The sequence below is a fragment of the Mixophyes fleayi genome, chromosome 1, assembly GCF_038048845.1.
Source record: "Mixophyes fleayi isolate aMixFle1 chromosome 1, aMixFle1.hap1, whole genome shotgun sequence".
Taxonomy (NCBI): domain Eukaryota; kingdom Metazoa; phylum Chordata; class Amphibia; order Anura; family Limnodynastidae; genus Mixophyes; species Mixophyes fleayi.
Genome location: NC_134402.1, coordinates 5,927,245 through 5,943,374, shown reverse-complemented (window position 1 = coordinate 5,943,374; position 16,130 = coordinate 5,927,245). Strand labels below are relative to the sequence as shown.

At 47.1% G+C, this 16,130-nt stretch overlaps 1 protein-coding gene across 1 annotated transcript in view; it reads left to right on the top strand.

Moving 5' to 3' along the window:
• Window positions 1–16,130, top strand: part of LOC142101436 (uncharacterized) — a 163,266-nt gene that overhangs the window by 132,007 nt on the left and 15,129 nt on the right. The window lies entirely within an intron of this gene.

Here is a 16,130-nt window from a genome sequence, read left to right as displayed (position 1 = left end):
CGGCACACACTTTGGGAACCGCTGCTTTATAGTCTACTGTTTGTACTGTATTTTGTATTCTGTACGGTGCTGCCAAACCTTGTGGCACCATATAAATAAAGAATAATAATAATATTAATAATACCCAACCACCTCACTTACCTGCAATATAGACACTTGAATGCTGTTAGAGCCAAACCCCTCTGCCTGCTTCCACACTGGGAAAGCTGACATCAGCCCCATGTGTGCTGAAGGATGGAGGGGGAGCTGGACCACGTGGATGGGCGGTAAGGGGTGGAACAGCGGGGAAAGGAAAGGAAAAGGTGGATCGGTCAGGTTATCAGGAGGAACAGATTATTACCCTGCACTGACCGGCTGGGCACCCTGTCTGCCAACATAACAATTCAGAATAAAAGAATCATCTCAGGTAAATGCCTTATTTTTTGTATTCTCTTTGCAGACTCGGGTGCTTTTGCTCGGGAAACCAGCTCTGATTTCCATATGTACATGAAGGAACTATGTAATTCCAGTTTTTTTGACATCTCTACTGGTGGTCAGAAAATTGCAACATATGATGAAAAACTACAAACCCTAAATGGTTACCAAAATCACCTGGTGTTCCACCAACACAACTGCACCATTATACTGAAGGATGGGTCGGTGGTGGATGGTCAGAATTTTACAATTACTATTCTATCCTATGAAAATGACGTACTTAGAGAACATAGTGAGATCTTCACTGTCACTATTCCTGGTGAGTCGGAGTTGGAATTTTTTTGTTACAGAATTCAGAATGATGATGTTGTAGATATATGTGTTTATGTATTATATTAATTGAGATATTTATATATTAATAAATCAAATTATATATACAGTATGATTATAAAGTGCAATGTTAAAATTTAAGGGGCATATTCAATTATCCACGGCTGCGCACATTTGCAGATACTATGGTACCTCAACATCGCGGGTTTCTCCTCGCACCTCTATGAAATCTGCAATGTTACATGGCCTCAGAGTGTCTTCGTGACTGTTCCAGAGGCACTCTGTGGCTAATTGAATTTGCCCCTAGAAGTACACACTATAAAAGCAATACAGTGTGCATTTTGAATTAAAGCTTTCTTGCCAGCACCTTGAGAAAAGTTTTATGGGAGATTAAAATATGTAACGGAAATGATGTCAGGCACCTCCCCCAATGCTTTTTTTAAGCCTCTGAGCCCTGTGATCAAATGGCAAAATATTCTGTAATGGAGGTTCTCCCATCACCCAAATACCTGGTTTGTTTGTCTAACCGGTTATACATTCGGGCAACCCTGCAGTGATTGGCATGAAACCAATGCAAGGTGGTCCTGTAGGAAGCTGGCCAGGTTTAAGGAGGTTTCAGGTCCCAATCAGACCTCCCATTGGTGTACACTGTGCAGAGCTTTGACCCGGGGAGCCTGTTCTGGACATTCCACTGGATGGATTTGGTTTGTTTGTCCGGCTCTCCATGCGGACACTCCCGTAACGATTGGGATGAAACCAATGTGAAGTGGTCCAGTTTGATCCTGGCCAGGTCTTAAGAGGTTTTGGGTCCCAGCTGGACCTCCTGTTGGTATATGCTGGGCATAACTTTAACCTGGGGAGCCTGTTCTGGGCCTTCCACTGGATGGATTTGAATAACATTCAATATAAAAACAAAAACTGGGCAGCCACCTACTGGGTGTGTTGGAAGAGCTTCTAAGCTACTAAGTATTTTTAAAATGTTGAAAGTTACACCCAACTCATTGATAACTTAATAACTTGAAGATTTAAACACGGGAAATGCCGGGTACTTCAACTAGTGTGTGTATATATATATATATATATATATATACACAGCGCCATTTTGTTACTTCTAAAAATAAAAAAACTTGAATGTATTATACATTGCTTTATTAAACTCTAAAAGATATTTTTAGAAATATAAACAATCATATGAGCATTGCTAGCTAGCAGTTTACAAGTTCTTTGTGGCTATTTCACTGAAACAATGAATACTTTGGAGTGGATAGATTGATGTAAAAGACACACTCCTAGGTAATAAAAATGGTGGTGGGTTAAAAGTTCACTATATATATTGTGGCAAGAGCCCGCTACTGCAGAAGCACACGCGAACAACTTCTTCCTTTTTATGTAGTTTTATTGTCAGGATGGTAAATGTTTTGACACCGTACAGATTTCACAGCATTTCTTGGAGACCCTAAACGCTAGCTAGACATAGCTCAGCTCTCTCAAGACCAGCCAGCTTCCCCAGCGTTGATCTCCCTGAACAAATGGCACAAACAAGCTTTTATACATGTTACTCCTCCCCCAGCCTTAGCTTGATGGACAGGTGACACACCCACCTTCTCTTTAAAAGAAAACACCCATCAGTGGCTCTGTTTGCACAGCCACACCCTGTCTGTTTGCTGAGAGGAAATCATGTAAGTTAACAAACTTTAAACTACACATACGTTTTTACCTGGTTTAATCTCCACCTAGGTGCATAAAACCCAATGTTTTATTCTGTTTGTATACTTTCTCTGCCTCTTGTCAGAAACATGCCTCCCTTTGTTACAATATATATATATATATATATATATATATATATTTCCCTGAAATATCCAACAATTGAACCTCATTATTAGCAAAGTTAAATCTTGCACAATCCAAGAGCTTCAAGATGCTGGCTCCTTCAGTTCTCCCATCGGTGCTTGGTAAGATATTCACACCTATCCTCACAAGAGGTAAAATGGTAATCAATTTAAACAGTGCTGGTATTACTCAAAGATATCGCGCTTCATACAGAATACAACCGGCAAATCAGCAAAACTCACAATGGCTCTTGAGTCAATTGTAGCATTTACATTAAATTACCTTACACTTTACACCGCAGTGTGATGACTTCATCAGAGGAATGAAATGGGTGTTGTCAATTACTGTGGTTATATAAGGAAAATTCATCTGAAATGCTAATTAGCATCAGAGCTGAAATCAATTACATCCACATGTTTACAAACAAACCTGTGTACACAGAATCACACATATATAAAGAATCGGTATTTACATAACAAGAAGACAGTTGTCTTACACATTGATGATTAACATATTTGCATATATCCTGATTTTGTAATATTATGTCTCCGGCATTAACCCTTTGTTAAATAGCAAAATGAGGCAAAAGTGCATTTTGCCAGTGTTTACGCAGGGATTTTGGCTCTTCACCGCTTCTTACATAGCCCCCAAAATGGGGAGGTTTATATATTATTAAAAACTATAAACCGCTTATGGTGGACCACATACAATACCATTTTTTACCTTTACCAGAGTAAACTTGCAAACTATAATAAAAACACAGAGACTTGAATTGGCGTTTGAAAGATCAGGAATTTATTGAATGCGAACCTGCTGGGGAAAATTGGTGGCCAATATAAACAGACCAATCAGCATCCAGGCCACACCTACCAGATGTAAATTCCGTCCAAACTAATTTGGACCCAACCAGGCGTAAAAAGCCAAACTCCCCTGTTTGGCATATTAGCTGAGGCCCGCCTGCCTAAGCGGAGCCCCTTAAACCCCGAAGGGCTATTCTGACTTATTGCCCAATCCATTTAAGGGGAGAGTGCCTTCTACTCCTTAAATGTAACAAAATGGCCGCTGATTGGGCTGCTTACCGCCACAGCTAAGGTTCCCCACCAGGAACCGCAGCCCGCCACCAACTGACCTCTCATAGCCAAACAAGAAAACCAAATATCTGCTCTATAAAGTATGCCATACCCAAATCAGACAAATGTACACCATCGGACCTATAGTACGGCGTCAACACAGCCCTTATGGAAGGATAACTGATGCAACCACCGCCCACTTCCTGAAAGGTCTTTCGCACCGCCCGATTTACCTTTCCACGAGCTTTCTCCAATTACGCCTAGGGATAATGTCGGACCATACCACCCGAACTGTTGGCCAATGCAACTTAATGGCCCCGACATCGGATTTTATCTGCTCAATGAGCTCTAAACTGGACCACTTACCCAGGTCATTCCCCCCAAGGTGAATAATAAGCTCTGAAGGGCGCCCAAACCTACTCTCGTTGTCTTTGAGGATATTCAACAGAGACGCCCAAAGCATTCCCCTAACACCTATCCATCTTATTGACTCTGCCCGGGAGAATTTGCTCAAATCATGAGCAGGGCCACTCTTACCGGTCCAAAAAATAAATGAATGGCCGACCAACCAAATATTCCTCCCATCCTGACGTGCACCTGCAACATGGAGTAATAATGCATGTGTCACGGGCACTAGGAGTTCTGCCCAGGATTCACCATTTGATAATGCTTACCAGAGGGGCAGGGTTTACACAGCGGTCCTCTGGCAGTAGGGTGAATAGTAGGAACGTATATAACAGCAGATGGAGAAAGAATGCCAATGGAATAGATGAGAGTCAGTGACTTGCAGCTATACTGGTAGGAGAGTCAGCGACTTGCAGCTGTACTGGTAGGAGAGTAGAGTGGAAGTGAACAGGTGAAGGAAGGTAATGGGAGAGTCAGTGGTCTGCGGATAGCAAGTTGTACCACTGCTGTGAAAGGAAGACTTGTCCAGGTGCAGGTAGGTAGCGGGAGAGTCAGTGGTCTGCGTATAGCAAGTTGTACCACTGCTGTGATGAGAAGACTTGTCCAGGTGCAGGTAGGTAGCGGGAGAGTCAGTGGTCTGCGTATAGCAAGTTGTACCACTGCTGTGAAGGAAAGACTTGTCCAGGTGTAGGTAGGTAGCGGGAGAGTCAGTGGTCTGCGTATAGCAAGTTGTACCACTGCTGTGATGAGGTGAGGACTTGTCCAGGTGCGGATAAGTGGAAGAGTGATAAGAGTCTATAACTGTATAAATACAATTGGAGAGCAGAGGAGCTAGTCCCAAACAGATATGCAGCGTCACAGCTAATAGTCTATAGCGGGTATGTATACCGCTGCTGAGTAGAGAGGCTTGTCCAAAGCGGATATGCAGGATAGCAACTGATAGTCAATAACAAGTATGCATATCGCTGCTGAGTAGAGAAGCTTGTTCAAACAGATATGCAGCGTAACGGCTAATAGTCTATAGCGGGTATGGATACCGCTGCTGAGTAGAGAAGCTTGTCCAAAGCGGATATGCAGGATAACAGCTGATAGTCAATAACAAGTATGCATACCACTGCTGAGTAGAGAAGCTTGTCCAACGAGGATATGCAGGCACAGCAGGAGAGCTGAGAGACTGTAGTGGGTATGGGAACTGCAGGTGAGCAGAGCAGGTAATCCAGCAGACAGCTGAAGACACGAGCAGGACACAGGAGTCAGTAGTGGGTATGGGAACCGCCGATGAGCAGAGCAGGTAATCCAGCAGACAGCTGAAGACACGAGCAGGACACAGGAGTCAGTTGCGGGTATGGGAACCGCCGATGAGTAGAGCAGGTAATCCAGCAGACAGCTGAAGACACGAGCAGGACACAGGAGTCAGTAGCGGGTATGGGAACCGCCGATGAGCAGAGCAGGTAATCCAGCAGGAAACTGAAGATACGAGCAGGACACAGGAGTCAGTAGCGGGTATGGGAACGGCCGATGAGCAGAGCAGGTAATCCAGCAGGAAACTGAAGATACGAGCAGGACACAGGAGACACCTTCAGAGACTCACAGGAAATGAGACTCAAGATCAGGCAACGATACAATGGCCACAGGTGCCTTGAATAGGGAGAGGTGATTGATCCACCAATTAGGTTAAAAGCAAGGTCATAAGAGTTCATGGATGCTGCACATGCGCAGTCCATCAAGATGGCGGACGGCCGCGGCTCAGGACAGGCGCCGGCAGGAAGGATAGAGAACCATGCACCAGCGCAGAGGCACTCGCGGTCCGGTGAGTGACAGCATGTAAATGAAGTGACAAAACATATTATAATTAATACGGAAAAACAAAAAATGTACCACATACCAGACGCAGGGTGACCCATGCGGAGGTAGAACCGGAAACCCCGGGGTGCCACCGCCAATCAGGCCCCCGGAGAAAAGAAATGACAAAACCCTCCGTGCTCCCTTTTAACAAGGTAAGCAACACAACTTCATGGGTCAGCCTTACTACATCGCCCTGTCTAAGCCTATAGCGCCACAGCTGGCCTCACATACCTCTTAAAACACTTAGACCTCCATCTACCCAAAGCCATAATGATCTGTTCAGACACACCTTCTTCCGCGGCTACCTTAGCTGCCCCTATCCTAAAGGAATGTGTCCCATAGTCTGCTGCACTCAAACCAAGCTTAACCACGCAACTCTTGAATACTGCTGAAAATTGAAACTTCATAAGGGGAAGACCATCAATATGCCTAAGCCAATTACCACCGGAAGCAGGAGACCTATCCCTGTACAATCTCGTCAATTCTACTGGACAAACTGCTGTATCCTGGTTCCGCTGCAAAGTGACCCACTTCCCCCTACCCACTTCCCCCTAATCAGTCTTTGATCTATGAATTTTACAAGCAATACTCTCATCTTGTACCACAACATTCCTAAACAGCAAGCCCGAATCAACTGCCGTCCTAGACGAGGCTACCAACTCACCTATTCTAAAAGCCCCGAAGAAAGCCATAACGAAAGCCAGCCGAAACAAAGCAGCCTCAAACTCATCCGTCGCCACAACCGTGATAACATTCAAAAGGTTCACTAAAATTCTCTTATCAATCGGTCTACGTTTATCCTCTAACGGGGGGGAAATTCTAGCCCAACCTCTTAAAACCTTGCGCACCAATGCCCGTTTGGTAACATCCCGACTACCTGTAATCTGCATAAAAAACTAAATACCAGCCAAAGCAGACACCATATATGTTTTAGGTCTACCCACCTGAAAACAATGCCACACATATGCAAGCATGCACTGTCGCCTCGTCTTACCTCGAGCCTCATCAGATCCACAAAACCCCTCCAAGGACGACCAAGCCTTCCGATATTTCTTCAACGTCCCAGGTGCAACCGAACGCCTAGCAAGCTCTTCTATTATTATTTATTTTATTATTAATTTTTATTTATAGGGCGCCACAAAGTATCCGTAGCGCCGTACAAGGACAAACAATGGCACAGTACAAGGTGAAACAGCACAGTACAAGTAACAGTAAGCACTATAACTCTGGGGGCTCAGGCACAGCATGAAAGAGAGGGAGGGAGGGGAAAAGTATAGGCAGGTAACTTTGGCCCAAGAGGGTGGGCACGGATGACAGGTTGAGAGTCACTGAGGGGAGCGGAGAGAAGCGAGAGGAGACAGAGGGCAGAGGGACTGAGAGGAGGTGAGCTGAGTAGCTGGAGAGCGCAGTTAAAAGTGATGGAAACAGAAGGTAGGAGAGCCCTGCTCAAAGGAGCGAACAATCTAAAGGGAGGGGAAGACAGACAGACACATGGATGAGACGGAGAGACGGGAGAAACGGAGACGGAGTCGAGGAAGGGGGAGAAGGGAAGAAGGGATGAGAAAGAGAGGTAGCCGACCGGTGGGAGTTTAGGCATGAGACTGGAAGGCTTTAAGGAAAAGGTGGGTTTTTAATGTTTGTTTGAAAGAGGACAGATTCGTTCGTTTGAAAGAGGACAGATTCTATGCCAGCCTTTTAATCTGCCAGACAAAATCGGGGCATGAAACACCAGACACATTCGCATGAGGGGCTAACAAACGAAACTTATTCCAATCAAACCTAGACAAAGCATCCGCAGTACTGTTATCTACCCCAGGTACATGCCTTGCCCTAAAAGTGATGTTAAGAGTCAGACATCTATAAACCGAATGTCTCAACAGCCTCAGAGGTGGCAGGGAGGTGGCCCTCTGATTATTGATAGCATGTACTACCCCCAAATTGTCACACCAGAACAATATACTTCTATTAAGCAACCAACACCCCACAACTCGATAGCTACAATGATGGGAAACAACTCCAACAGCAAGAGATTCCTCGTGAGACCCTCCTGACGCCAAGTACCTGGCCAAGCTGCTGCACACCACTCCCCATCCAGGTAAGCCCCAAACCCGGAAGACCCAGCATCATCAGTAAACAATTGCAACTCCACGTTATTGGCGCCAGGCAGGGGCCACAAGCAAACTCCATTAAAACTTTCCAAGAACAAACGCCACATAGCTAAATCATCACTAATCTCCTTGGACATTCTCACAAAATGCCTTGCCTTAGTAATGCCAACCGTAGCCCTCTCTAGCTTCCGACAAAAAACCCTCGCCATGGGAATGACTCTACAGGTGAAATTAAAAAGACCAAGCAGCGACTGCACCTGCCTTAACTGCACTTTACACTCACCCTGAACTGACTCAATTACTCCCCTCAGCTTAGCCACCTTTTCAGCTGGAAGCCTACAATAACCCGCAACCGTGTCAATCTCAATGCCTAGGTATGACAACCTCACAGTCGGGCCCTCCGACTTGTCCGCTGCCACCGGAACTCCCATTACTCTAAACAGGGCCTGAGCAGAAAACAACAAATCCTGACACACTGCCGTACCTGCTGGACCAATGAACAGAAAATCATCAAGATAATGGGCCACACTCTGATGCCCAGACCCGGCCACAACACACCAGTGGAGAAAAGTGCTAAAACATTCAAAAAACGCACATGACACCGAACATCCCATAGGTAAACATTTATCCACATAAAACCCACCTGACAACCGAAAACCCATATACCGAAGTGAAGAAGGCTGCAGGGGCAACAACCTAAAAGCGACTCAATGTCCAATTTCGCTAACAGCGCACCCGCACCACATTGCTGCACCAACGACAAGGCATCCTCAAAAGACTGGTAACCGACTGAACATTCAGACTCTGCAATCGCATCATTCACAGATGTGCCCTGCGGGTGAGATAAATGCTGAATTAGCCGAAACTTCCCCACCTCCTTCTTTGGCACCACTCCCACCAGGGAAAGAACTAAATCCTGAATTGGGGGAACCGAAAAGGGGCCACACATTCTGCCCAACGACACTTCCTTACACACTTTCTCGCGCACTACCATCGGTAATTCCGAAGACGATTTCAAATTCCGGGGCGTACCAGTCTGCACCACACCTGTCACTGGCAATATGAACCCAACATTGAAACCATTCCATAAAAACTCAGCAGCCCTCCTATCAGGGTACCACCCCAGCCATTTCCCAAGCTCAACCAATACAATGGGCGATGCCGCCTTACCGAGTCGCGCCTCGGCAAAAACGCAAAAAAGCCCTCCAACCAACTCTGAAAACTCTGATATGCTTCCTCCCCCACGCCAGAGCGTGACCGTGCTGCTATTAAGCCATCCTTGGCCTTTTTTGTGATGGCAAACATGTCCACAAACCGACCAGCACATATCTTACTGCGCACACTGCTCCTGATATCATGGAGGACCGCTGTATTAGCACAGCGCACAACATCACCTCCCGAGGTGCCACTGTCCTCCCGAGGCCCCCCGCCTCCAACCTCCGCCCTACGTTGGGAACTCTGCAATTTCCTCTTCAGGAGCCTCACCAACTTTGCGTCTGCACTGTCAGACCTGGCTGGAACCTCACTCTCTGAGGCTGAAGAACTTAAATCTGAGCTAGAACCAGACCCCCTGCTGGCATGCTCACTGATTACACAGCCACCTCCTTCCACAACAGATGACGGGCCCACCGTGGCCGTTGATGCGGCTTCCGTATAAGAAGCACGCCCAGACCTCCGACCGGATCTCACACGCCCCGGCACACCTGCAGACAGGTAGAACAATAACCTTCCGACCTGGAGCCCCCGGCCCTCGCTCTCGCTGACAGTGCCACGCTCTGCTCACTTAAACTACGGTCAGATGCCACAAGAGCACCTGCTTGCTGGTTCTGCGAACCTGATGCCGCCGTGCAAGGGACGACCCGAGGACCCGCCGGGGAGGACGCTTGACCCTGCCCCGAAACTGGCCCCCCAGTCATCAACTGCACGTCGCTAGTCCCTACAGGCACTGTAAGCGAGGAGACGGGAACCTGCGGCCCCTCTGAACCTGCCACCACCGCTGCGGCCATTGTGGAAGAAACATTCGAGGTTACAACAATATTACCCGGACAGCCGGGACCAGAGAAATATGGACCATAAGCAGACGGAGGAGGAAAATACCCTGGGTGAAATCCCCAAGGAGGGCAAGATATCCCAAAAGGATAAGGTGAAAAGCCTTGACTGTGCAGCATCCTGCCAGAAACCACCCCCTCCCCCGGAAAAGGGGGCTGAAGGACACCCGGGAAATGCGTCTGACTGGCCCCATACCTCGACACCCAAGGAGGGATATAACCTGCCCAAGGGGGGCCAGACATCACTGTATTGCCTGCAGTGACATTCTGAGTGCGCCCGGGTAGAGAATATGTGATCCCCCCGGTATACCCAGAGCCAGACACTAGTGTACTGGCTGTAAACGTACTCTGTGTAGAAGCAACCGCAGCACCTAGATGAGGGACAGACCTAACGGAGGATAAGGGAATATTATATTGGGCAAGGGGGGCAGGAATGAAGGGACAGGTGTCCCAGCAGAAAAAGGGGGCCAGAAATGCCAGGGGGGGGAGGAAAGTAGAGGTGGGAACATGTGGTAGCTGGGACAAGGGGGGGTGCACACTAATGAAGCCTGAGATAGAACAGGGAGGGAGGGGGGGCGGGTAACAAGGTGTCACTCACCGGACCGTGAGTGTCTCTATGCTGGTGCGTGGTTCTCTATCCTTCCTGCCGGCGCCTGTCCTGAGCCGCGGCCGTCCGCCATCTTGATGGACTGCGCATGCGCAGCATCCATGAACTCTTATGACCTTGCTTTTAACCTAATTGGTGGATCAATCACCTCTCCCTATTTAAGGCACCTGTGGCCATTGTATCGTTGCCTGATCTTGAGTCTCATTCCCTGTGAGTCTCTGAAGGTGTCTCCTGTGTCCTGCTCGTATCTTCAGTTTCCTGCTGGATTACCTGCTCTGCTCATCGACCGTTCCCATACCCGCTACTGACTCCTGTGTCCTGCTCGTATCTTCAATTTCCTGCTGGATTACCTGCTCTGCTCATCGGCGGTTCCCATACCCGCTACTGACTCCTGTGTCCTGCTCATGTCTTCAGCTGTCTGCTGGATTACCTGCTCTACTCATCGGCGGTTCCCATACCCGCTACTGACTCCTGTGTCCTGCTCATGTCTTCAGCTGTCTGCTGGATTATCTGCTCTGCTCACCTGCGGTTCCCATACCCGCTACTGTCTCTCAGCTCTCCTGCTGTGCCTGCATATCCTCGTTGGACAAGCTTCTCTACTCAGCAGCGGTATGCATACTTGTTATTGACTATCAGCTGTTATCCTGCATATCCGCTTTGGACAAGCTTCTCTACTCAGCAGCGGTATCCATACCCGCTATAGACTATTAGCCGTTACGCTGCATATCTGTTTGAACAAGCTTCTCTACTCAGCAGCGATATGCATACTTGTTATTGACTATCAGTTGTTATCCTGCATATCCGCTTTGGACAAGCCTCTCTACTCAGCAGCGGTATACATACCCGCTATAGACTATTAGCTGTGACGCTGCATATCTGTTTGGGACTAGCTCCTCTGCTCTCCAATTGTATTTATACAGTTATAGACTCTTATCACTCCTCCACTTATCCACACCTGGACAAGTTCTCACCTCATCACAGCAGTGGTACAACTTGCTAAACGCAGACCACTGACTCTCCCGCTACCTACCTGCACCTGGACAAGTCTTCCCTTCACAGCAGTGGTACAACTTGCTATCCGCAGACCACTGACTCTCCCGTTACCTTCCTTCACCTGTTCACGTCCACTCTACGCTCCTACCAGTACAGCTGCAAGTCGCTGACTCTCCTACCAGTATAGCTGCAAGTCACTGACTCTCATCTATTCCATTGGCATTCTCTCTCCATCTGCTGTTATATACGTTCCACTATTCACCCTACTGCCAGAGGACCGCTGTGCAAACTCCGCCTCTCTGGTAAGCATTATCAACTGGTGACAGCAACAGTTATTCCAATGTTGTCAGGCTCTAGCCTCCCGAGGAATCCCTGCGCAAAATGTAGCAGCTACTGTTGATCCTCCAGTACCTTCTTCTTCTTCCCCAGTGCCATCCCAGGTGTCTACCGTTTCCACGCTACACCTGCCTACTCCCACTAAGTATGATGGAGACCCGAAAACCTGTAGGGGTTTTCTTAACCAATGTTCCATTCATTTCGAACTTCAACCTCACAACTTTTCTACTCATCGTTCTAAAGTGGCCTATCTCATCTCTTTTTTTCCGGACAGGCTCTCGCATGGGCCTCCCCTCTGTGGGAAAGAAATGACCCTTTATTGGAAGATAGTGCCATGTTTATTTCTACGTTTCGAAGAATTTTTGACGAACCTGGTCGTGTTATCTCTGTGGCTTCCAGTATTCTCCGACTACGCCAAGGATCCCGGTCAGTAGCCCAGTACGTCATCCAATTTCGGATTCTTGCCTCCGAGCTCCAATGGAACACTGAGGCGCTGATAGCTGCCTTCTGGCAGAGTCTTGCCGACAAGATCAAAGACGCACTGACCTCACAAGAGTTACCCTCCTCCTTGGACGACTTGATTTCTCTATGCCACCGTGTAGACATGAGATTTCGTGAGAGATTCCGAAAGAGTAACTTCTTCCAAAGCGCCTGTTCGCTCAGAATCTCAAGTTCGTCATCTTCCACCTCCAGTGGAACCCATGGAGGTAGGACGTTCTAAACTAACATCTGAAGAGAGGGAGCGACGAGTGAAAAATAGCCTCTGCATCTATTGCGCTGACTCTACTCACATGCTGAACTCATGCCCTAGAAGGTCGGGAAATGCCAGGCCCTAACCAGTTCTGGAGAGGTAAGGTTAGGGTCCCTGGAGTCCTCTCCATGTTCTATGGATTCTAAAATCTGTGCTTTTGATGTTACCGTTTCCTTTGCTACCAAGTCATTTATGTCTCAAGCGCTTCTAGACTCTGGAGCTGCTGGAAACTTTATCTCTAGTACTCTAGTGAATCAATGGTCCCTACCAGTGATTCCTTTAAAAGCAGCTATCGCTGCCACTGCTATCGATGGTTCTCGCATAATTAATGGACTCATCACTCAATATACGACTCCATTGTCCCTTCAAATTGGAGCCTTACACCAGGAGAAAATTTCCTTGCTGGTCCTTCCTGTTACCACCAGTCCCATTGTACTTGGCCTTCCATGGCTTCAACTTCATTCTCCTCAGATTGACTGGAACACCCCTCAAGTCACTTCCTGGGGTCTGGATTGTCGTCATAGATGTCTGTATCAAGTTGTTCCACTCAAAATTAATCAAGCTTCTATTACACCATGTCCGCTGGGTCTTCCTCCACAGTATGCTTCCTTCGCTGATGTGTTCGATAAAATCCAGTCTGAATGCCTTCCGCCCCATCAGGCGTGGGATTGTCCGATTGATTTACAACCTGGCAAGAACCCACCTAGGGGTTGTGTGTATCATCTCTCGCTACCAGAGACCCAAGCAACATCTGATTATATCAAGGAGAATCTCCATCGTGGTTTTATTCGACCTTCCACTTCTCCCGCTGGAGCGGGGTTCTTTTTTGTTAAGAAGAAAGATGGGTCATTACGACCCTGTATAGATTATCGTGGACTTAATGCCATTACCATTAAAAATCGGTACCCTATTCCGCTAATTACCAAGCTCTTTGACCGCATTAAGGGAGCCCGGATATTCACCAAACTTGATCCTTGAGGCGCTTATAACTTAATCCGCATCAAGTCCGGAGACGAATGGAAGACAGCTTTTAACACCAGGGAAGGACACTATGAATATCTAGTTATGCCCTTCGGGTTGTGTAACGCCCCAGCTGTCTTCCAGGGATTCGTGAATGAGATCTTTCGGGACTTGTTGTATGTTTGTGTCGTCGTCTACCTGGACGACATATTAATTTTCTCTCAGGATCTGCCCACTCATCATCAACATGTGGCAGAGGTCCTTTCCAGACTCCGGAGAAACTCATTATTCTGCAAGTTAGAGAAATGTTTCTTTGAGTTATCCCAGATTCCATTCTTGGGATATATTGTGTCCGGAGTAGGTCTAAAGTTGGATCCGGAGAAGGTGAACGCTGTACTACGTTGGCCCCAGCCAACTACCCTCAGAGCAATCCAATGCTTTTTAGGGTTTGCAAACTACTACAGACGCTTCATTCAAGGTTTCTCCTCCATTGCTTCTCCAATAGTGGCTCTGACCCGCAAGGGCGCTAATACTAAACAATGGTCCTCCGAGGCCCTTCAAGCTTTTCACTTCCTCAAGAAGGCGTTCTCTACCGCTCCTGTTCTTCGACAGCCTGACGTGACCCTTCCTTTCTTTCTGAAAGTAGACGCCTCTAATGTTGGTCTAGGGGCCATTCTATCTCAAAGATCGGAGCAACAAAAATTCCATCCTTGTGCCTTCTACTCTCGAGGTCTGCTACATGCGGAGAGAAACTATACCATCGGGGAAAAGGAGTTGTTGGCCATAAAAGCAGCATTAGAGGAGTGGAGATATCTGCTGGAGGGGGCTCGTCATCCTGTAACTATTTTTACTGACCACAAAAACCTGTTATATCTGCAGTCAGCTCAGTGTTTGAATCCTCGTCAAGCAAGATGGTCACTTTTCTTTTCTCGTTTTGAACTTATCATAACCTTCAAACCAGCTTCCAAGAATAGAAAAGAAGACGGCTTATCTCGGGCGTTTGTGGCGTCCTCTGACACTGAGGATAGTCCTAATCATCCCATATTGGATCCCAAATGTGTGACTCTGGCCACTTCTTCCACCAAGGTGCTACCATTTGGGAGCACCCTCGTGCCTCCATCTCTACGTAAAAAAATATTATCGTGGTATCATTCTTCCCGTTAATCTGGACATTTGGGAGAACGTAAGACATTAGAAATCCTTTCTCGAAGCTACTGGTGGCCCTCTATGAGGAGAGATGTCAAAGAATTTGTGGCCGCGTGTGAGGTTTGTTCCCAGTTTAAAAACCCCCGCAGAACACCGGCGGGATTACTTCAACCACTACCCATTCCTTCCAAACCATGGACCCATATTAGTATGGACTTTGTCACCGATCTTCCTCCTAGCAAAAGTTGCAATACCATCTGGGTAGTGATGGATAGATTTTCGAAAATGGCACATTTTGTTCCTTTGACCGGATGGATTACCTTCCTCGTCTAATCTGGCTGACCATTTTATCAAGGAGATCTTTCGGATTCATGGATGTCCATCTGAGATTGTTTCGGATAGAGGAGTGCAGTTCGTCTCCAGATTCTGGCGAGCCCTTTGCAAGACCTTGGGTATCCGATTGTCACTATCATCCTTCTACCATCCTCAATCAAATGGACAGACCGAGAGAGTCAACCAAGATCTTGAGACTTCCATAAGGATGTTCTCCTCAGCCAACCAAGACAATTGGGTAGATTTGCTTCCATGGGCTGAATTCGCCCATAACAATATGTATCACGAGTCATCTTCAAAAACTACATTCTTTGTGGTATACGGTCACCATCCGTTTCTCCCAGAATTACCTGCCCTCCCTCCCACCCAAGTTCCTGCAGTGGAGAGTTTATGTCAGAGTTTCAAAACTATCTGGTCTCAGGTTAAATCCTCCCTGAAGAAGACATCTGCCAGATACAAGTGTTTTGCTGATAAAAAGAGGCGAGCTATTCCACCACTTAAAGTTGGAGACCGCGTATGGCTTTCTACCAAAATTATTCGCCTGAAGGTTCCATCCATGAAGTTCGCTCCCCGTTTCATTGGTCCAGATAAATCCGGTATGCTTCAAACTACTATTACCTAAGAACCTTCGTATCTCCAATGCCTTCCATGTGTCATTACTTAAGCCTCTTATCATCAACCATTTCTCTGTTCCTCCTTCAGCACCTCTGCCAGTACAAGTTCATCAAGAGGAGGAGTTTGAAATTACTCATATTCTGGATGCCAAAATTTCGCGAGGAGTTCTTCGCTTCCTAGTGCATTGGAAGGGCTTTGGTCCAGAGGAGCGTTCTTGGATCCGCGCAGATGATCTCAACGCTTCAGCTCTTCTAAAAAAAAATTACTCCAAATTTTCGGGCAAACCCGGCTCCAAGTGTTCTGTGCCCACCTTTAAAAGGGGGGGTACTGTCACTCACC